This window comes from Rattus norvegicus, chromosome 2 (assembly GCF_036323735.1).
Source record: "Rattus norvegicus strain BN/NHsdMcwi chromosome 2, GRCr8, whole genome shotgun sequence".
NCBI classification, from domain to species: domain Eukaryota; kingdom Metazoa; phylum Chordata; class Mammalia; order Rodentia; family Muridae; genus Rattus; species Rattus norvegicus.
In genome coordinates, this window is record NC_086020.1 from 119100221 (window position 1) to 119123919 (window position 23699).

At 43.4% G+C, this 23699-nt stretch overlaps 2 long non-coding RNA genes across 9 annotated transcripts in view; one reads left to right on the forward strand and one right to left on the reverse strand.

The window, feature by feature from the left end:
- LOC103691527 (uncharacterized) overlaps positions 1–23699 on the forward strand; it is a 621145-nt gene that overhangs the window by 204028 nt on the left and 393418 nt on the right. The gene's annotated exons all lie outside the window — the stretch shown is intronic.
- Positions 1–23699, reverse strand: part of LOC108349992 (uncharacterized) — a 39365-nt gene that overhangs the window by 1267 nt on the left and 14399 nt on the right. The window contains exons 2-3 of one of the 2 annotated variants that reach the window (XR_005500880.2): positions 23313–23436; positions 668–849 (exon numbers count right to left, since the gene is read on the reverse strand). This is a non-coding gene — a long non-coding RNA (uncharacterized LOC108349992). Of the gene's footprint in view, positions 1–667; positions 850–9434; positions 21138–23312; positions 23437–23699 lie in introns of those variants that run through there. The other variant, XR_001836675.3, reaches the window with a different exon arrangement.

Genomic DNA, 23699 nt, shown 5'->3' on the forward strand with positions numbered 1-23699 from the left:
TAATTTGAGACCTCTGGGGAAGGATCAGATTTACTAATGCTGCTCCATTTCTACTCCATCTTGCCTCTTTGGCCTTGGGTAGAGAGCCAACACTGACAAGACAATCTTGCTTCCCAAGCCCAGGCTGCTCCATCTAGCCTTTGTCAGCCTAGGATGTGGTTTTTCATGATTTTCTTTGCTGTTTACAGAGGAAACTAGGAGAGGTGCTTCTAGCAAAATCCTTTCTGAAAGAGCCAGATAGAAACGTTGATAGTTGAGAACCATGATAGATCTGTGTCTATATATCTAATCTATGCTTATATCTATCTAATCTTTATCTATTTAGATATTACCAGACTTCAAGTTCGTGTCATTTGCAAATGAGCTCAGCACTGGGTTTCTCTTCTTGCCACCCACTGAGCAGCAGTACACATCCCACTCTGAGGGACTCACGTTTTGTATTTCCAAATTGGAAGCTAAATTTTGTAGGAGTTTTGAATAGGGTTGAAACACGAAACTGGTCTATTATTATGTTTCAGTACATGATGAAGGGGACAAGACTGTAGAACAAGACTATAGACTTCTTTTCATGACAAACATTGTCTGTGTGACAGTCTTCCTGAAACCACGGAAGAAGTAAACCATTGTCTAATTAGAAAGTAGTGAGGAGAGCAGTTGTTTTACTTACACTCTAGAAGAATGGTGTTTCCCACGAATGCATTGTTACTATGGATGTTCTGGGCAGTCCCTGCCGAGGTGTTAAAATGAGGACAGTTATGCTATAATACACCATAGGCTGCACTCTGGCGATGGACTTCAAGCTGTCTCTCAGCAGCTGAGTGGCCTGGGGAGTCATCTTGTCAATAACACCTAGAACCCAAACCAGAACCCAATCACCCGACAGGCACTCACAATACAACACAGCATTCCACTGGAAAGACCTGTTGGTTGTATAAGGGCATTGATTATTGAGCAGAATGCTGCTTATTTACTAAACCGTTGAAGGATCCATCACCTTGAACCCTAGAGTTGAACATGGGAGAGCATACGTGAACTGCTGTGACTGGGCAGTCAGAGCAAGTTCTTGGATCTGCTCATGCTAATCCCACAGATGCCAGGAGAAAGACCACCCACCTAGATCATGGCCAGATAAACCAAACTTTATGTTTTGTATACTTCAGAACCAAATTGGGAGGCTGTCTCCACAAAAGAAAGGCTTCATGAGATCAGCGTTGAGCCAAGTTTCATGCCGTTTTGCTATCTCTTTGTGTTCACCAGGATTATTTAATGGTCTTATAATCTTAGACATGACTTAGCTTTTCAACTGTGGTTTCCTACACTTTCTTGTCTGTCAAATTAGAAGTCAGAGCTCTTGTTTCTCCTTGGAAATATGCTTTTGTACAGGCCAATATTTGAGCTAATAGTGCCAAAACACTGGGAGTGGCAGCTTCACCAATAACCAGAATTAGAATAATCACAGTCAGAATCATTTTCACCTGCCTGGGCCACGAGGCTCTAAGGAAGTAGAGGCTTTTATGCCTATGTGGCAGAAAATGGGGGCTTCTGTCACTTCTTTTACTGTAGGCTTCAGTGATGCCAACCATCGGGCCAGCAAGATGGTTTAGCAATTAAAGGTGTTTGGTTTGCAAACCTGACAACCTGACTGTGACCCCCTAGAACCCACCTAAAGGTGGAAGGAGAGAACCAATTACACAGAGTAGTCCTCTGACCCCCACATCTGCACTGTGGCGTGCACAGCCCACCTCCCAGTAATAAATAATAGTGAATAAAATAAAATGATGTTGAGCTTAATGATGGAATGGGTGGTTTTCTCTTCCCTGATCTGCTCTAATGCAGATGATTATTGATAATAAAACTGATATTGTTCTTTGGATTCAAGAGTGCTTCATGGGGGGGTGAGAATGTGGAGGGAAATATTTCTGAGAAAGTGAGTTGATCCTGAGATTGCATGTTGAGTACCAACCGGGACAAGACAGCATCTGGGTGTTCTGCACACTGGGCATTCATTTCTCTACTCCAAGCATCTTGTGGCAAGGCACTTCTCACATCTGGAAAGTCTGCTGGTTTCCTTTCTCATGTTCACAGCCTGAAGCCTGCCGGAATAGGGGCTGCTGCTTTAAGCACTCATTTAGTAGTTGTTGGGTGGGATTGCTTAATTTAATAACTCAGCCAAAATGAGCAGCAGAGGAAAATCAGGAATTTATTTCCAAATATCCATACATTATATAATAATTCAAAAAATTGGAAGCCATTGTTTGTTTATTTTTCCCTTTGCTTTTTGGTGGTTCTTTTGTTTCTGGAGCAGGCTATGTTACTCCATCCAGACCCACCTTTAAACAATTCAGTAAAGCCATTGGAGTTCCGTGTGCAACGAGGCAGCAACGTAAAAAAGAGTGTGGCGTCTCCCTGCACCAGCCCTGTAAGGTTTCTCTTTCAACTATTTTCTGTTAAACCCTGTTTGCATTCTGGGGCATGTGGCAGAGGGCCTCTCTGCCTATATTTTTTTAAATTACATTTAGAAACAAGAATGACTGTTGTAGCTAAGCAAGTTCATAATTGTGATTCTGAGATTTAAATTCCGTCTTCTTCCTTGCTCTGGCTCTGTACCCACTCATGGGTGTAGAAAACAAGAATATTTTATTCTTGTTCTGATATGTCCTACTAATACATGTTTATGGAAGAAAATTGTCATAGTTATTAAAAGAGTCTATGACATTTTCTAAAGAGTGTGGGTATTGCCTGCACAGGCTGGCTGAATTCCAATTCGTATAATTACATTCGGCTGTCTGGTTACCTTAGCAATTCTCTCTCTTGCTCCCTGGGTTCTCACAGTGGCTAGCTTGGCTAAGATATCCCTGTTTGCTGTCCCCAGCTTTACATAATAGAAGCAGAGGCATTCTTGTCTTTAGAAATGTATTTTCTATCTAGTTGAACACACTTAAAATGTATGCATTTTGAAGTTAGTCAAGTCTGGCTTTCTAATCTGATTTTTATTTTCCTTTTTAGAATAGAGTAGGCCATAGAATTAGGGTAGGAAATTGTGATCCTTGATTTTTTTCTGTCTTTTGTCATATTAATTATTACTGTAGAAATTTAAGCAATTTCATGTTTATTTAATCTCACCTAACTCTGAATCAACATAGAATTTGTCAGAATGTTATTTTTCCTATACCCTGTCTTGAGGTAGAACGATGCATGGGTTTTATATTAAGCCTTTGAAAATGCTGAAGTTTGCCATTAGAAGGACTTCTCAATGGGGACTCATGCAACTGCTCATCAAGTGACACGAAGATGACATTCTATTTAGGTTGACAGTATTGGCTATTGGTGATCAGGTCTGGATTTTGAACGGTTGTGGAGAATTTATTATGCAAGCTCACAGAACTGTTTCATTAGAAAAATCTCAGTTTCTGGGCATTAGCAGACTGCTGTGGAGACAGCTGCCTTGGACCCCACCCCCACGCCCAGTTCAGTCTTGGAAAAACCTAAGGACCCCAGCAGGCCTGACCAAGGTTGTCATGGGATTGTTTTTGGATGGAGTGAAGGCCTCCTGGGCTCTTGAATAAGGCTGAGCTTCTGAAAGGGTAACACAGAACAGAGTTCCAAATTTGATCCTCTGTGTCTGGGAAAGTCACAGGCAGATACCACAGCCGCTGCTGCCTCTTATGGCCTACAGCAACAAGTACCTCAGAAGACAGCTACCTCACAGTGATAATCTATAGGGCCGACTTGAACTAGCTTCACATTTTAAAAGGTAAAAATTAATACAATGCCTTTCATAAAGAAATGCTCCTGAATGGCTCCTCATGTGGGTTCAACACACACACACACACACACACACACACACACACACACACACACACTCATTAAATCTAGAGTTCACAAAGGAGAGCATGCATGATATTTGACTTTCACAGTCTGGTTTTTTTTGTTGTTGTTGTTGTTGTTTTTGTTTTTTTGGTTTTTTTTGTTTGTTTGTTTTGGTTATCTCAGATACCCATAAAGATGTTCTCTCCTCCTCTAAGCCTGGTCTTGGGGAATCACTGACACATGCCTAGTGCTTTATAATAGCAAACCGCCTTCCATTCCTTGATACTGTGGGTCATTCCTGGGCTGGAATGCCTTCAATCCGTCTGGTCTGGCTGATTCTAATACATCTTTAGATGAGGGCTGAAGGAGAAAGCTTGGAGACTGGACCAGTTGCTCTCCTCTCAGCTTCTCGTATACTTGGCATTTGTCTTTTTTCCATGTTGAGATGCTATTTTTGCATCTGTCTTTCCTATCACTGCTGATGGGATGGGATGAGAACTCCATAGATTCCCTGTTGGCTGAGGACTTTGTAGACGCCTGTGTATTCAAAGCAACCCTCACAAAGAGCCCCTCCCTGGAAAGGCTGTAGCAGGCAAAGAAGAAGTGCAGGGATCAGTGGGCTGGACGAAGCCACAGCGATGAAGAGCTCACCTGCCTGCCTCTCTCTTCTGCTTTCCACGCATTAAATGTGTGCAAGTATTTGCTGTGAAAAGCTGCGTCAGAGGCTGGCAACATAGCTCAAGTGGCAGAGGGCTTGCCTAACATGCCTAAATCCCCATGTTTAATCCCCAGCGTCCCGTAAAATCTGACATAGTAGCACTCTGGATATGGAGATAGGACGTCTGAACGTCAAGTTTATCCTTGACTACATAGTTTGAGACTAGCCTAGGATAACAAGAGACCCTATCTTAAAAAAAAATTAAAATAAAAAAGAACATGCTGTGCAGTAGGAGTTTAGTTCCCCTTTTGTTCAATCCTTCATGTTTTTTTTCTAAAAGACTGACCTCTGGGAAGGTAAGGCTCAGCAGTTAGGAGTATGAGCTGCTCTTCTGTTCCCAGCACCTATATCAGGCATCACAAATGCTGGTCACTCCAGATCCTCAAGATTGACACACTGTGCAGAAGCCATGGAAACACAAATACAAAATCAGAGTGGCATCATCCATGAATGTGAGAGTTGATTATTACACCCGGCAGGAGGCAGTGCAGCTGCCTCAGAAGGGCACTGACCTAGACAGGAAGAGACTAACAGGTAGTTCTAGTCACATGTTTGATGCCAACTGGAAGATTTTCGGGGGTGCCATTCTGCCTCCTTGAGACTCATCTGCATTTTTATGAAAAGGTGAACTTGGGATGCTGGGTTGGGGATAATAGGAATGGTAGCAGACACAATAGTGAGACCAAAATCTAGGACACACAACCATTTGAGAGAAAGAAACAACTAGAAGAAATCTGTATGTTCCCAGGTGTTTATTTCTTCCATAGAGGACATTGAGCAAACAACTTTCGATGGCAGGCAGTCAGATGTGAAGGCACACATCTAAAATCTAGAGAGTGAAGGGGATGGCATTTTATTTTAAAGAGCTTCATTGTGAGCCTGAGAACCTTACTAAAAAAAGGTCAGGAAACGAAGACGTGCTGCTTGTTTGAGAAGGAGGAGGGCTAGCATCACCACATCTCTGAGTACACAGGTCTTGAAACTGAGATCACATGCTGTGTCCAAATTTGGGGAGGGGCAACATCTCCTGGAGTTGGGTTAGACTTTAGACCTTCCATTAGCTTCTCACTAACACTACAACGTAAGACCACTTGTTCAATCTCCAAGGAAATCAAGGTTCTCCTTTGGAAAATAAACTGAGATGAGCCCATGAAGGTTTTGCAAAGTCTACTTAGTGAAGACTTGTATCAGGCATGTTTGTAGTGGGCATCTCATGAAGCAACATCTGCTGGGTGGTCTCATGTTTGAGGACAAGCATGCTGACTCCTGGTGATGACAGCAGCCATAACTTATAGACTGAGGCAAGGACCTGCACACATAGCCCTTATCTACCACAGCAATAACTGCGGGTTAACTTCCTATAGACTAAGACCAAACTACAGGTGGACTTCCTATAGACAAGGATGCAGACCTGTAGGTGAGGACAGAACTTAGGTTTCATCTCACTTCCCCTTGATAATATCCCTAGAATTAAAACAGTTAGAAATTCATCTGAGCATCCTAAACTGAAGTTAACAATAACTCTGAGTTAGCAGAACTGCAACTCAGACCGAGTTTCTCTGCCTTCTAGATCTTATCTCAATGCTGTCCTTTATGCAGATATTGCTACTGTGTTGGTAGCCCCCATGAGCTGTCTATGTTCAATTTAACTAAGATAAGAATTAAAGGGGTGGACAAGGTTATTTGGTAGATAAAATACTTGGCACAAAAGTGTGAGGACCTGAGCCTGGATCTTCAGTATGAATTCAGCTGCAATTCAGTGTATGAATGTAAATGCCTATCGTGGCAGTATGGGTCAATAACTACAGTGCTTGGAAGCAAAACAGATCTTCCATACTGACCAACCAGTCTAGCCAACAGTGATCTCTGGGTTCATTGAGGGACCCTGTTTCAAAACCAACAACAGAAAATGATTGAGGAAGACACTCAGTACTCACCTCTGGCTTAGACAAATGCATTCCAGAATGCTACACCCTCCCCCCGCCCCCCACACAAATGCATAAATACCAGTGTGCGTGGACACACACACACACACAAATATATATACGTCAGCACACACATATATACATGCACATACAAACACATACATGCACCACACACAAATACATATACATCAGCACACATACACACACATGCACCGTATATACACAAATGCATATACATCAGCACATGCACACACACATGCACATATACACATGCATGCACCCCACACAAATGCATATACACCAGCACACATACATGCATATACACACATATGCACGCGCACGCGCACACACACACACACACACACAGAAAGAGAGAGAGAGAGAGAGAGAGAGAGAGAGAGAGAGAGAGAAATTTAAGATGTTTTTGGTAATTTCTCAAATCATTTGAGGATAGGTACAATATAAATTCTGAAGGAACTATTTTGAAACACCACTTCAAAATAAAAACACAAGGGGTTATTACATTGCAAATAAAAGTTGAGCTCATCCTGACCTTGGCCTTGGAGGTGGAGTTGGATAGTAGTGTTGAAGAAGTTATCAGACAGTCAATTTCAATAGAAACATTTTATTTCCTAAGCTGGAGCTAGATAGTGTAGTACTTGTATTATTAGTTCTAATTTGTATAAAAAAAATCTCAGCAGAAACATTTTTTATTCTTTTATTTATTTATTCATTTTACATCTGGATCTCATTGTCCCCTCTCACACAGCCTCTTCCCTGTCCCCTGTCCTCCTTTCCTCTGAAAAGGAGGAGCCTCCCCCACCCCCCATACCAACCCATGCTGGCACATCAAGTCACTGCAAGACTAGGCACATCTTCTGCTGAGGCCAAACAAAGCAGTCCAGATAGGGTAAAAGAATCCACGGACAGACGACACAGATTCAGGGACAGCTCCTGCTCCAGTTGTTGGGGGAATCAAGCTGCATATCATATGTGTGTGATATATATATTGGGGTGCTAGGTCCCGCCCATACTTGCTCTTTGGTTTGTGGTTCAGAGTCTGGGAGCCCATAAGGGTCCAGGTTAGTTGACTTTGGGTCCCTCAATCCTTCCCCCAACTCTTCCAGAAGACACCCCAAGCTCCACCTAATGTTTGGCTGTGGTCTCTGCATCTTTTCTATTGGCTGCTGGGTAAAGCCTCTCAGAGAACAGTTATGCCAGGCTCCTGTCTACAAGTATAACAGAGTAACATTTTTTTTCATAGAAGACCAGTAGAACACTCACACAAATATATCAGTACATGGTAAAACATTTTAGTGTTTTCCTGTGTCACATTAGATACATGTCACGGGCACGTAAGGATATATGTGTATTCTGTAATAGACCTAGGACTTCCACCAGAGCCATAGTATGTGCTTGGCTCTCTGCTTGGGTGAAGGGCTTTGTGGAAGGGCTCCTAAGGAAAATACAGCAAAGAGTTGAAGATGGAGTTCAGTCCTAACATGCACGAAGTCCTGGACTCTGGTCCCAGCACACGCAAAATGGACATGGCAGTGCATGCCCATAACAATGGAGTTTAGGAGGGAGATCATAAGTTCACTTGTATATATGCATGCGTGTGTGTGTCTGTGTGTGTCTGTGTGTTCACACGCCCGTGCCCGAAGATAAACGAAACCTGCTTCTGCCCTTTGATTTTATACACAGTCTCAGCACAGGGTATTGATGCTGGTTTCCCTTCCAGTCATTGGTTTGGTGATGTCTCTGTGTGAAGGATCTCCAGACAGAACATTCCCCCATGCAGCTTTCATCCACTGTCAGTCTCCTTTCCCTCATGCACAATTAGTTGCCAGCTTTGCAGATTTTCTGTCTAATCAATCGTACCTTAATTGTGTCTTCTCATGTCCATGCCCTGTCCCACCCGGTCTATGGCAATCATCTAAGCCCTATGTCAGCCTTCTGACTCTCTTCCTTCTAACTCATCCTCCGCACAGTTGCTTGCCTGGGTCCCTATAACATAACTGATAATGTTTTTTTACTTGACTGAAACTTTTCACAATTTACCCTACTTCTAGAATAACCTCCAGCCATTATCTTGGCCATATGAGCCTGACTGTGACTGCCGCTGCTCCTCTGGCAAACCTGACCTTGTTCCTGGAGTAACACCCAGCTAGTGTGGGTGAGCAGAACTGCCTTCCCGTGTGGTTGGCCAGTTCAGGCCTTACTAATGGTACCCTCCTTGCTGTGCAGCGGCTAAACCCCTTCACTCTTAAGTGACTCACGTGCCTGCAACTCTGCACTTAAAAGAATCAGTCCATCTCTGGGAACCTTGTCCCTTTGTTCTTTACCTGGAAAATTAACTTCAGTCCTCTAAGATCTACTCAGGCACTAACCCCTATGTAAAACTGCTCCTGCTCTCTGTTCACACAGGCAAACTCTTCTGCTGACCCTTCAGCAAGGCCCCGAGAATTAATTACCTCAACTATAGTTTTTCTCCTGTTGTATCGCTAGGGAAATGTTTTTAAAGATACGTTGTTTATATCTCTAGCATGCAGCTTAGTATTTGGTATGTTGAAAGACCCTTAGAAAGCATTTATTTTGTTGATTTTATAGACCTAGAAGAGACTCCGGAAATGGTATGTGAGTTGAACAGTGAAAAGGTTGATTGCCCTTCATGGCAGTTTGTTTCCTGAATCAAAATAACACAGAAAAACCAGACATGCTATTAGTTACAGATGAGCTTCTTCTAGTCAGGGTCCTGGTTACATGGTTTCCCACACACATTTACTCTGAAATTCTCCAAGTGGATCTTAACGTAAGCATGGCTACAGAAGTTCCTGGGGATTTGAGAGGCCGTGCTGTGGAAGTGCGCATGGGTGTGCAGACTTATTGAAGATAACCATGAACGCAGCTATGCCAGTCACTTCCTCCATCATGGGGGTCAGAGAGACAGGCTGTCTTTAAAGTGCACACATGGACAGTACTTTAAAAAAAAACAGGTTTTTAATTTTTACCTTTAAAATACAGCTTATATTTTATTTCTTATTTATTTGTGTATGTGTACATACATGTGTGCACCTGTGAAGTTGAGATACTTGTGTGTGTACCCACATGTGTGTGGAGTACAGAGGACAGCCTAGACTGTCATTGCTTACGTGCTATGCAGGTTCTCTCACTCGTGTAGGACTTACCTGAGTAGCCTAAGCTGGCCAAACAGACCCAGGGCTTACAAGCACAGGCCACCACCCTCAGCTCTTATATAAATTGTGAGTACCAAACTAGGCCTTCATGCTTGCAAGATAAGGACTAACTGAGCCACCTCCCAGCACGAGCTGCTATAAAACATGCTTATGAACCTGTGTGTCTTGCACCTCGTGAGGACTGAACAATCCTTTCACAGAGGTCACCTATCAGATACCCTGCATATCAATATTTATATTATGACTCATAACAGTTGCAAACTACAGTTATAAAGTAACAATGGAATAACCTTATGGTTCAGAGGGGTCCCCACAGTACGAAGAACCGTGTTAAAGGGTGACAGCATTAGGAAGGTTGAGAACCACTGATACAAAACACTATTAACTTGGAACGTATGAGGAGAGTGAGAACAAACGCTCAGTGAACGGAGTGCAGTGGGTCTGGTAGTGACTGTCACATGTGGAGCTCATGCAGAGGTAGCCAGTGCATGCTGAGGCACACCTCGAATGTGGCCTGCACACCGAAGACTTAATAAAAAAAAAAAAGAATGTTATTTATCTCATTAATTTACCTCATTAATACATTGTTAGATTTGCCTGGTGCTAATATGATAATCCTTTGACTATATTGATTAAGTATAGAGTTGATCCCACCTTTCTGTTTGCTTTTCAAATGTGGTCCCTGAAACATTCAGAGTCAAGTGTGTGGTCTATACTACCTTCCTATTGTGTAGCCGTGGGATATTTTTCTTACCTAACCATCAGGCAGACATCTTTTAATTAGCTTTCAGGACAGGGAAGGCTTTGCATCTTTTGTGCTCTCTGAGGAGTAGCGTCTGGATAGTATCATGTGGGTGATTTTATGGGTCCATCATTTCTCTGTGTATGTGTATGTGTATGTGTGGGAAGTCATAGGAGAAATTTCATCTCTCAGGTACGATCCACCTTTCCTTTTGAGACAGGGCCACTTACTCATCTGGAACTGGCTGGCAGGTTACACTGGCTGGTCAGCAAGCCCCAGGAACCAACCAGTCTCCCCTTCCCCAGTTCTAGCATCCCAGCGTTCACCAACGTACCTTTTTTAAGAAATGTGTGCTCTCAATGTTGAACCAGTATTGATCCTCTTGCTTGCAAAAGACTTTACCGACTGAACAACCCCCTTAGTCTCCTGATAGCATCCCTATCAATCCCCAATATTGCTTAGAAAACTAGACCAGAACATTGGCAAGTTTGCTGTCTTCCCTTTAAAGCCTCAGGCTGTTCTCCTGTGTTGTCTCCACAACGTCTCATTTAGTGATTTACAACCCACTAAGTCCTCTGCTCATTTACAAAGCAGTCAGAAATCTCAGTTCCAAGTTCCCAGAACCCCTCAGTTAATGGAAAAGAATGAGCATATATCCACAAGTGGGTGGTCGGGATGAGAGTCCCAGAATAGAATCACAAGGCTTAATCCTCACACTACAGCATCCACAAGCCTAATTCTTTTCTTTGAAGAATCAGAAGATGGCCTTAGGGTCATTCAAAGTACCATCTGCTATCCACATAAAGGGGAGGGATTATTTGCACTTTATAAATACTAGACTTTCACTGTGTCGATGGCCTCACTGGTACTAAGTTTGCACAGCCTTACAGAGAAGCCACATTAAGACCTGGAGTAGACAGAGCACAGAGTGCTCAGTATATACAGAGGAGTGGCTGCAGGTTTTTTTTTTTCTTAAAGCAAAATGAGTTATAATTGTCCACTATCTTTAATTTTTTTTTAGCAAAGCACTTGACCTTCTATTCAATGATCTCTTCCACTTCCAAGTAGGGATATATTTTAAATGTTTAATTTTATTAATTAGATAGGAGTGTATTTAATTTTAATTTTTTTTTGGACAGGCTTACTTTTCTGAGACACAGTCTTATGTAGCCCAGGCTGGCCTCAAGCTCGACCTGTAGTCAAGGATGGTCTTGAACTCCTGACCCTCTCATTTTTAGCTATGATTACAGGTACATGACGCCAGCCCCATTGTATTTTATTCTTAGGGGAATGAGGAGTAAATGCTTTATTTTTTTAAAAGCTAAATTTCTAATTATAATGGCGAGTGCTTCAGTGCGGTGGTGTACAGACTGTAAGGAGTTGAAACAATGTGCCGCAGAAGCCAGTGCACTCTCTGAAGGCCGGGCTCCTCTGGGGAGGGTTCCTGACTGCAGCAGCATAGTGCCTCTGGTTAAGAATGAGGAGCTAAAACCATCCCTGAGTACCTGGGAAGTATGCATGAATACAAGACACGAATGCATCTTAGCCTTGCTATTCCCAATTAATAGCCCGAGTAGGCACATCTCTTACTTAAAAAGGGCTGCCTGAATGGGGGTTAAGTCATGTTCAGTTTCCCAAGTACCACTCTGGATGTGTTTTTATATTTTGATTACTAAAAAGCATTTTATTTCCCTTTTTTTTCTTAAAAAAAAAAGAAAATTTGCATCGGTTGCTGAATAGCTCACATCATGGACTAAAATGCTCTGAAAGTACGAACAAACAAAGCTCAAACAGGAAAATGGCTAAGTTTTCAAATGAGTGCTGTGAATTGAATTATTCAAGGCTAGACTGCATATTCAAATATGAGTTATGCATTTTGACAAAACATTGTTAACATTCCTGTTCGTCGTGAATAAGTATTAATAATACACAGATTGTACCTAGGGAGCGCCCTGCACTTTGGCTGGAAAATATGCCAAATGTACCATTTTTTTTTCTACGCATTCAGAGTAGGGTGTGTTTTTACATCTACACTTAAAAAATACATGCTACTGACCAGGAGTCCCTGTGCTGCCTCAGAAAGAAATGCTGTAGAGAGGGCATTGTTTTCTGGAGCTTAGGTGTTTTAACGTCTCAATGGCACTTAGGACATTTTGGTTTCTAGTAAAAAGGCTTTAGGATGAAAGGAATTAAACCCATCAAACAATAAGGACAACAAAACAAAGGCCAAAGCAAACTGCCAGGCTCATGTCAGCCAAGCATGTGGGATTCTGTCGGCCAGGCTAACCCACATCCTCAGACCAGGGCACTGCCCGGCTCTAAACCATCGGTGGCTCAGACAAGTCAGAGACACACGTGAGTCCTGAGCTCACAGACCTCGAGTTTATTTGGAGCTAATGTTCAGTCATTGATTCAATAATGACTTATCGACTTCTTTTTACGGATCAAGCCTGAGAGGAAAAAGATGTGATCTGAGGCCTCCTCGTGGTGTTTGCAAATTCGGGGGTTGGAAAAAAAAAAGCTAATTACTGGATAGTGCTTGTAAATCTGACAGAGAGAAGTGGGGGTTAAGAGTATACACTTCAACCACGGGTTCAAGTCTTGGTTGTGGATTCTTAGGCAAGTCATTTAATGCCGGTGTGCTGAGCGTTCTCCTACACTAGCTGCCGTGTAGCTCTGGTCAGAACATAGGGTCATGTGACATCCCATAAAAGCTATGTGCTTGCTGTGACAATAACGAGCAAACCGCACCTGGATGGAGGTGTGGGGATGGTGGGCAGCTTTCCCAGAAACAGAATTCTCAAAGTGAGATCTGCAGAATGACAAGCCCTTAGGTAGATGGAGGGATTGAAGCTGCATGAGGAAGCTGGGTAGACAGTTAGAGCAGGTCCTCAGCAGAGGGAGGCATGTGCAGCCTGAGGCAGGAGGGCATGTGGTACCTTTGCAGGCCCAAAAGAAATGGTGGATGTCTGAGGAAAGAAAGGAGAATAGAACTGCAAGAGAGGAAGGTCATGACCTTGCCTACGGTCGAACCCTGATCTTGTTCAGTGTGTGTGTGCGTGTGAGTGTGAGTGTGTGTGCGTGTGCATGTGTGTACACTGGAACCTGTGAGTACTCGTGCACATTTCATGCACATGCACGTGTGTGTGTAGCTTTGCATTTCCACATCCATCTCTTGCTTGCAAGAAGGCGAGAGAACAATATTGTCTGTGTTTCTCTGTTCAGCCTTGCAACTAAAAGCCGTTTAGAAGTGGCTGGACACGTAGCTAACGTTGTCTTAATATTAGATGTAAATTAAATAGCCTCTTGATGCTCAACTTATCTTTCCAGGGACTGTAATCCTCTATTTGTGTTTATTCTCCATGGCTGAAGTACTGCAGCTAGACGTAAAAAAAAAAAAAAAAGATTTTTTTTTTTAACACTACTTGCTGGAAAAGAGGTGGGGTGGATGGGTTCTAATTAAATCTCAGTAAGGAATTTCTATAGAAATTTCTGTATCTCTCCTAATGGGATGAATGTCATGTTTGGATTCCTATTTTATGTAAAAACCATTATAAATACGTAAAAGAATTTGCCAAATCTTGATTTTTCTCAATTGAAAAGTGACCCCCAGCACCACCTCTGAGAAGAGGGAGCTTTAGAGTGCTTGATCTTTGGCTCTTTTGTTCCCCCCGCACGTGGTTCCCTAAACCAGCAGAATAATTTGGGAATGGGAGATATTGAAGCAACTAATTTTTCTTTTCTGTAATCTGCATAGACTTCAAAATGCATACCAACCACAAAGTGCCGGTTCATATAATTTGTTGGCAAGGATAAAAAGAAGAAAGGAAATTACTTTGTAAGCATGTGGATCGATCCAGCTTTCACAGATATTTTTCTGTTATGTGAAGCCTGAGGGTTTATCCCTATCTGAGTTTTATTTGGAAATTACCATTTGCCAGCATAATTAAATGATAATTTATAAATACTAAGAAAGCACCGTGGAGAAGGGCAGATAGGTGCTAATCGGGGCAGTGGAAAAAGTTGGTCTGCTTCCACAGCAATCCCCATCCCTTGTGTTGGTCGTTAACTGGCCTTGTTCTGTTAGGTTAACCATTTGTTAGTGTGCGCTCATCTATTACAGAGACACCTTTCCTTCCTCTCCCAGAATCCTCCCTTTGCCATTCTTATTGCAGACATAATAGTTATGGGATATGGCTTGCATTTTAGTTCAGGACATAAATGTAGTATGTAGAGTATACTACTGGAAAACCCTGAAATTCGAGAGCAATGTTTCTGTCTCCCTCCTTAGTTCTTAGCCCTTTTCTCTGTGATAAGTGTATTTTCTTTTAATAGGTTTTTAGATCACCTGGTCTTTGCAGTTAATTACATTCCACAGGGCTTCTTTATGTTGGCCCTAAAATGCTGACAGGTGTGTGTGTGTGTGAGTGTGTGTGTGTGTGTGTGTGTGTGTGTGTGTTTGCGCTCGAGTGCTTAAGTGAGGGAGGCATAGTCTTGGACTATGGCGTGGAGAGCTTCCTAATCTTTAGTGATAAGAATGATACTTTATATGCAATATGGAAATGTTGCTAGGTTCCTACTGAATATAGAAATTACACAAAAAAAGGATTGTGTAGAAATGACAGCCTTTGTCCTTCTGGTATGTCTTCTCAAGCTTCCTCACCGATTGTAAATATTGGGGTAGTCTCTGCAATGCCTTGTCCAATGAACCAGCTACAGCGGTGTAGAAACAGGGTCTGTCTGAACAGAAACTGTCAACAGAAATGACGAGTTAGAAAAACGATCCACGCCTTTAGAAAAACAGGTCCAGGAAGACAGACGGTGGCGAAGGCAGCCCATCAGAGGTCATGGAGATCTCTCTCTCTCGCTCTCTCTCAATTAAATAATTTTAGTGTCTACTGATTAGGGTGGCGAGGGTTTGAGTGAAGTGTGTGGGAATGGCTTATCAGGAGAATAACAAAATAAAAGGCTCTGGTGTTTCAAATCGTCAATCCCACGAATTATTCAGCATTTTGTCCTTATAAATAGCAATTATTTGCCTTTTTCAGAACAGGAAAAAATTATCTTTCATATTCAAATATTTAAATATACCGTGCTGTCACTGGGGCAAAAAAAAAAAAAAGTCCTAATGTCAGAACAGATTTTTATGCAAGGAATAATTTGAAAGTGGTGGATTAGTTTCCACCTTTTGAAACACAGTGCTTTCTGTAATCTTCAAACATTATTTAGGATAATGGAAGCCATCATCCCGGTCCTCAAACGGTAGCACTCCCATTAGACTTTGCAGCTACCTCTCATTTTTTATATTAAAATACAAGGCTTAAAAGGTATTATCTTACTAAAGGGGGGCAATTGCAGAGATGATTTGATTGAATAAAGGAAAAAGCTGTACGGGCCTTTTAAGATCAAGGATGTATTGACGGAAAGCTATCATTACAGACAATTAATGTTCTCCAAGGGAAGAAATTGATTATGGACAAAGATGGACCCTAAGGAGCAGACATGTCTTAATGCTCTGAGGCCTTGAGGATTATGCGTCTCGTTCACAGCATTCGTACTTAACCCTTTGTGGTGACTAGAACACTAGCTGCTTCTTACAGAAGGACAAGAATCAAATTAAGTGGAGGGGGGGGATTAAATAAAGAGAGAGTGGGTGATTTGTCAAGGGGGTCGACCGCCATCCGCACTTGGTTCTTTAAACAATGCTCAAATAATTAGATTTGTGGTGTCCTTCCAGGATGCCGGCTTTTGGAGCGGACGTAGGCTGAAATTTACAGGAAAATGAAGTCGGAGCGTGATGGCCAGTCTGTGCATTGTTGAGACTGATAATGCCCAATAATTACGGTTAAAGACGTGCTTTCCTAAGGAGCCCCTGAACTTCAGCTGCATTCATGTTTCCAAATAACAAACCCTTTAACTTTGCCCGTCCTTCCTATAGATCTCATACAAAGCATCCGTCATGTCGTTAGCTAGGCCCTTACAGCCGTGGATCACAATTGGGTACTTAATAAGGTGGCAACCCCACTGGGGACATTTCACATAATTATTCTTAGCAGAAAGGAAATTGTTATGGCTTCCCCCCCTTTTTGAGTTTGGCAAAATTCCAGGTGAATTAGTTTGGACTCCTAAAAACCTGTTCTGTGTCATTGGTGAATTTCACTCACTCCCCAGGCTGTGACTCCTGGTTCCTGCTCTGTACACTGCTGGCCAGTAGAGCAAGTCTCACCATGTGGCTGGCCTCTCCAGTCCAGGGGCTGCCCTAGGACAAGAGGCTGCTGCTGCTGATTAGGGGCTACTGGTTTCATGGATTTAGGCATGGGTGAGCTTTGAAAAATCTCTCTCTCTCTCTCTCTCTCTCTCTCTCTCTCTCTCTCTCTCGCCTTCGCTCCCTGATGGTGTGTTATGAATCTTGCCAAATAATTGGAGAGATTCACATGTCGACACAGTAAATAGCTTGTCTAGAGAACTCAGACTTTAAGTAGAAGTTAAGGGAAGAGAGGTTGAACCCTGGGCTCTAATTCTGGGCTTGGAGAGTTGCAAATGGCTGTCATTAATTAGCCCAGACAATTAAAACCATTTGTTATTCAAACGTGAACAATTTGAAGCCATCTCCCGATGTTCTCAGACCTCAGAGCTTTTAATTCACCACGGAATGAGCTTGCCTGCAAACTTGGAACTATTTAGAAGAGAGCGCATTAAGGAGGCAATGGGGAGGTGAGCATGACATATGGCCCTCCTCACTCAGTAACAGCATCCTGCGTCGCCAGTTCAATTCCAACCGCTCTGGCCATCCAGCACCTCTCGGAGCCTGACATCAGCCGCAACTCACCTTCTACATTTGACGGTGAGTGTCTGTTTCTGAAAGACACCTTCCTGAAAGAGAACAGTGCTCTTCGTGTGGCTCCTTGAGCACCAGAGTTGGATGTGGGTGGTGCATGCCTGCTAAAACAGAATCCACAGCAGATGGATGGAAGGTTAAAAACCAACTTAGACTACATAGTAAGACTCCAGGTCAGCTCAGGGAAGACAAGAATGAATACAGAGCATCAAGCCCTAACTCCAAGAAAGATTCCAGCTAATGTGCCACCTAATTCCTGGGAAAATAGGAGTCCTGGTGGTGGTCAGTTGCTATTGAGCGGGTCGTAAAGCCTTTAAGAGAGGAGTTTATGTAAAAGAGTGAGTTTGGAGAAGCAGCTGCTAAGTAGAAGGAAGCTCCGTTCAACAACTGCTTCTGCAGTCATGGATCCAACAGCTAAGGAAGATGGCAAGGCTGTTAACAAAAATAGACAAGAGAAAGCAAGCGAATGCGTGTGTGTGTGTGTGTGTGTGTGTGTGTGTGTGTGTGTGTGGTAATGCCACGCTTAAATTCCAGGCCTGGTCTGTGTGATGGTGTCCAGTGGGAAATCAAGGCCTAGAATGGAGGAGAGAGGGGTTTTAGAAACCTAGCTTGCAGAAGAGAAAAGCAAAAGTATGGGGCAGCGAGAGTGGGAAACGAATCAGACCATAGCTTGGAAACACGGAGAGAAGACAGAGGCTGCAGTGTCTGTGCCCTGGGAGCAGGCAGAGGAAGAACCTATGCAGACGCCATCGATTTGCTCATCAACCAGATTCTAAGCCAGACAGTGGAATCTGTTTGGGTTTACATACCAAATACCTACCTGAGGAGGTCATTTCATTTCTCGGAGCCGAAACTGATTCGTCTGCATTTTAATAACACGTTAACAAGGTGAGGAGATGGCTCAACTTTCAAAGTGCTTGCTGTGCAAGCATGAAGACCCAAATTCATGTCCAGAATCCACAGCAGGGGAAATGGCTGTCTGTGGTGGTAGGCGCTTGCTATACTGGTGCTAGGGAGGCAGAGACAGGCAGATCCTTAGCACTTGATGGCCAGCCAGTCTAATCTAATTAACAAATCCGGGCCAACGTGAGAGAGCATGTCTCAGGAGGAAGAGGAGGAGGAGGATGATACTCTGATGGATGACCTCTATACTACAAGTGCCAGAAAGTAAAAGATTGCAACCCAGTGTTTGGAGATAGTATGAAGTGTATGCTTTGTGGATGAGTCAGAGATCTAACTGGCACAAAGGTTAATGTTGAAAACATGTCACATGTTCTGTACCCTTTACATAATATCACACATGTGTTCTGCCCACTAACCCTCAGGAGCAACAACACATCACTAGGAAGGACACGACTGACATGCGTAGAAGGGAGTGGCTGGTCTCCCGTGTGGTACACAAGCTGGGCAGAGACTAGAATCAAGGGAAATTTCACTCATGACCAGTCTTGTTTGGTGGACTGGAAGAAGACGGGGACAGAGCCATGATTTGAATCCAAGACCAACTGAGGCTCAGTTACCTGCTTAATATCCAGATGATACAGATCCTTTCTGACTCCTGGTGTCAGTGCTTTGGAGGGGTCAGTTTGCAAGGCCGAAAGATCATGGGGCTTCTTGGCCTCAGGTGGCTCTTTGTGACCTCTAGCCTCAATAGCCAAGCCACACTGGAAGGGCTCCATTTACAAGTCCCAGAGTCAAGTCAGAAAGCATGTGGGGTATGCAATCTATGCGAGCAGTATGTGAGTAAGCCTTGACACACGTCTGTAAACCTGTGTGCTATGGAAGGCAAGCATGGTGAATGAGGAAAACCTTCTTGGGGTGTTGGGGTGGGCCATCATTCTAGTCAGTGGTTATTCTTAATGCTGCCAACTTTTAATACAGTTCCTCATGTTGTGAGGGTCATCAACCATAAAATTGTTTTCATTGCTGCTTCCTAACTGTAATTTTGCTACCATTATGATTCTTAATTAAGAAAACATCTGATATGCAGGATATCTGATATGCGGCCCTTGTGAAAGGGTCTTTTGACTTTAAAGGGGTTGTTACCCATAGGTTGAGAACTACTGATCTAGGCCATTAGGATTCAGGGTCCAGTATCCCTAAGTGGGCACCAGAGAGCAGGGACTCGGGACTGTGAAATGTTGAGGAGCTCAGGGCATGGGGTACAATGAAGCTGGAGAGTCCCCGCTTTGTCTGACATAATCAATACTGTAGCATCCTGATGCAATACATCGCTCACAGATTCTAGTTGATGTTGGAGGACACAGACCCGCACACCTTCAGCTAAGCACCGTAGAGCACACAGTTACAGAGTATGTTGTGCTTGATCACAGTGGGTGTCTATGCTGCTGGTTTCTGTGTCAACCCTATGATACCTTCACTCTTAATTCATCATGAATTCCTACTCTGTACAGAAAAACCTAGCTCAGTGGGTTAGGCACTCAGTGTGCAAGCTTGAAGGTCTGGGTTTGAATCACCGGAACACACAAAGAAGCTAACATGGTAGTATACATATCTGTAATCCCAGCAGCTCCTGTACAAGATGAAGGACAGAGACAGGACATCCTGCTTGCAATGAACCACAAACCCTTCCTCAAACAATGTGGAAGGCAACGTCCCACACTGAGATTGCCCTTTGGCCTCTATACAAACAAACCATGGCACACACATACACACACAGGCACCCACTCTGAAGAATATACACAAAATTAAAAAGAAAGAACATTAATGATTAAGCAGCACATTGAGTTACGCCTCCAATGGCCTCATTCATTTCTGTTATGTCTAAACAGTGTGAGCATGTCCTGGCAGAGAACATTGCCTACTGACAACCGCCTGCAGCACAGTGACTCGTGTGTGTGTGTGTGTGTGTGTAAAACTATTACTTAGCTGTCATGTAGGTTTGGCCATGGAATAGATCACTAGCTTCTACCCATGACTGCCGATAGAATGGACTGAAGAGAGATCCTATTTCACCAGTGATGGCTGTGCCCAGAATAGTTATGAATATGGCCCATCACAAAATCGTGAACTTATTTTCAAATTTTACAAGAATTAGGAGATGAATTTGGAACTTGAGTGCGAACTCTGTCGTTGATGATATCCAATCACAAAATCCAAAGGTTGGACATACCTAGAACTTTGAGGTATATTGAGCCTGTGTGTCACTCCCAGAGGTTTCTGAACTACAGTCTGTACTTCAGAATTTCCAAGATCTTCTGAGAGATAGGCACATTGTTTGATAGGGAGGGTGCCAAGCAGGTTTCCAAGGGAGGTGGTTGGGCTTGGAGTTTGGGGTTCAGGATGTCAGAAGTAACCTTTTCTTCCCAGGCTTCCAGCTCAGGGACCACACTCTAGGAACTGCAGGTCTAGAAGTTAAACGTGGTGAAGTGAGCTGAGATTCCTCTTCCTGAGGCTTGAAGACAGCTACTGTTAGGGCCCTTCTGGTGATGTCCTCTTATGTGCCAAGCTGGCTCGAGATCCTTGGATGGAAAGCGTTGGCAGGGAATCGTAAACTTTAATTGGTAAAGGATTTTCCAAGATCTTGCAGACAGCAGTTCTGATTCAGTAGGACCGGTCTGATTCTGAGGATCTTAATTCCCCCATACCCCTGAAAATGTCAGTGCTATGCCCAGGGACCGTGCAGAGCAGCCAAACAATGCTGCTCGAGCTACCGTTGGCCAAATAGCCTGAGGGGGTACCTGAAGTCTTCAGCTTCATCTAAGATCAACTCATTCAAAATCCTCAACAATCTGTGGCTTTCTTAAACTGTGTGTTAACATAGTCAATTAATAGTTACTGAATTACACTTGAGTCAGGCTGTAGGCGACATAGGAATGAAGTGCCGGCCCTTCCGCTTTACTCTAGAAGTTAGATGCTTAGCTCTGCTTCGTGTACGATTGTGAACCTATTAAAGCAAAAGCGAAAATAAAACATATTGTTTCTCTGGCTAAAATGTTAAGTACCATGAAATAACTCTGTGCGTGCGAGCGTGTGTGTGTGTGTGTGTGTGTGTGTGTGTGTGTGTGTGCATGTGTGTGTTGCATACATGCATATATATACCCTCACATATGTGTGAGTACAAGTGGATGTGCTTCTGGAGGCCAGAGGCTGACATCAGGTGTCTTCCTCAAGACACCTATTTTATTTATACTCTATTTTATTTATCAAGGCAGCGTCTCTTGATGGCTGAAACAAGAGGATTGCTACAAATCACAGGCCAATGCAGACTGCAGAGTGGGTTACAAAGAAACTGAGGCTTCAGAATGATGCCCTGTCTCAAGTCACAAAAGTCAAAAAAAGTACAAACAAGACAGACAGTTCTCAAAATAGTAGCCATCCTTGGACTCGGCTAGCCATCTGGGTCATAGATTGTTCTGGGAAGGCCATGGGATATGAGACTTTTGGTAAACGGGATGAAAGGGAGGGGGGCTAAACACCCAACAGTCACAGCATTGAATCAAATCCTTTTGGAAATATCACCAATGGCCCGCCCCTTCATTCTTCTAAAGGAAGAAGGTAGACATGGCTCTCAAGTCCCCTAATGGTAAGAAACCATCTCTGAAACTCACAGGTGAAATCACAGGGACTTCCTTCTAATTGTGCACAAGTCAACTTGTACATAGCTAGAAAGTAACAAAACGATCAAAGAATTGCACTCTGTTTACAGATAACTTTGAAGTTATAGCATAATAAAGTCTTTTGGGTGTGCCTGCATGGTTTCCCAGAAGACCTGAGTATGTTATTAAAAGGAGCAGGAGAAACTTTAAAAGAATCACGAAAACAAACAGAACAAAACACAACAACACAACATAACAAAAAGCAAGTAGGTTTTTCTGAGGAGATGTCAGCCCAAGTCTTTCAGTGACAACTCAGCGTTATTACGGCTGTGCACACAGATAATAATCATAAGAACGTCCTTCCTGTGTACATTCAGAACTCTCTCCGTGGCAGAGGAAACGAAATCAGAACAAATCTTCAGGCAGAGGCAGCTTTCACCTGTATTTTTTTTTTCAAGCTGAGAGCACTCCTTAATTACGAGGGTTTTTTTTTTTTTAAACACCATTCTCAATTGGTAACATATGTTGCTGTCAGCGAGTATTTAGCACCTGCAGAAAACAGCAAGAAACGCACGACAGCGCATAGGTGGAACACCCACAGCGTGGCTGTGAACACTGTCAACAAATTGTACTTTGTTAATTTTTTTTCTTATTAAAAAAAGATCCAAGAAAAAGACTTGGGCGTGCAGGTGTTCTGAGCAGGAAGGCAGAGGAGGGAAGGCGAGGTTAGTACAGCCTTGGGCATGGAAGCTGGGGTTGGATCTACATGCCTTGAAGTATTCCCTGTCTCCTCCTTCTCTCTACCTATCTTTGGGTGGACAAGAAAACCACACAGTGGCTCTGGCAGGCTTGGCTGTCCCGTGAGGCATTTGCTGTCTGTCAGCCTCTGTTGATCAGCTGCAGGATCAGGGAATCGGCACCTGGCGCCATGACCTTCTACACAGGATGTGCTTGGAGAGGGTCCTTGTGAACCCACCAATTCATTAATAGTAATTTGAGGGCTTTTTGTTTTGTTTTGTTTTGAGTCGGGTTCCTGTGTAGCCCAGGCCAGCCTTACATTGGCTGTTTTGAGATTGACCCCGAACCCCACATCTTGCTGCTTCCTAATCCCAAGTGTTTGGAAGACGTGTGTGTGCTGCCCTGGCTAGCATCTTATTTTCCAATAGATCAAATGTGGTTGCGGTAGGGAGGTGGTCCTGTGCCTGTTCCTTCTACTGTACTATCAAAGTGCAGGCTTGTCTTCAGCTCCGTGATTGTTCGTATGGCCCAGCAAAGGTCAGTTTTCTTAGCTGGCAGCTCCACGCAGACAGAATGTATTGGCTGGGATGGTGCTGATTGGTGCCCCTACCTGGGTTTTCTCTGGTTCTTTTAGCCCTGAAATGAGACTTTCCTATTGTTCCCAAGACCTCCCAACACTGATAACTTTGTTTCTTCATTTTTATAAGCCTGTTCATTCAACAAGAGTGGGTGATAGTTCCTGTTGGAAGAGACACCCTCTCCCCACCCTGCCCAGATAAACTTACCAGATTGAGAATGAACACTGAGCCAGACGTGATAGTGACATCTGTGTCTAACCTGGCAAGATGGCTTGAGTCCAAGAGTTGAACAGCACTGTTTTAAATCCAACACGGAGCTAACAGGGCGGCTCTAAATATCAAGTGAAAAACCGCAGCGTTGTGAGGCTCTGTTCTGTGAAATTTTAGCTGCCTTATTTCCCGTCTCTTCTCTCACTCTGATGATAGACACCAGAGTCCTTACGAATGCTAACATGCAAATTATACAAAGAAACCCACAAAACACCACAGACTAGGGAGGCTCAGACCGAGTTTTCAGTTCAGCCAGGTCTGTGTTGGGGCCTCACACGCTGGCTGCCCCATGTGGGGAATGAGCGAGCGTCTGCACTTCTCACA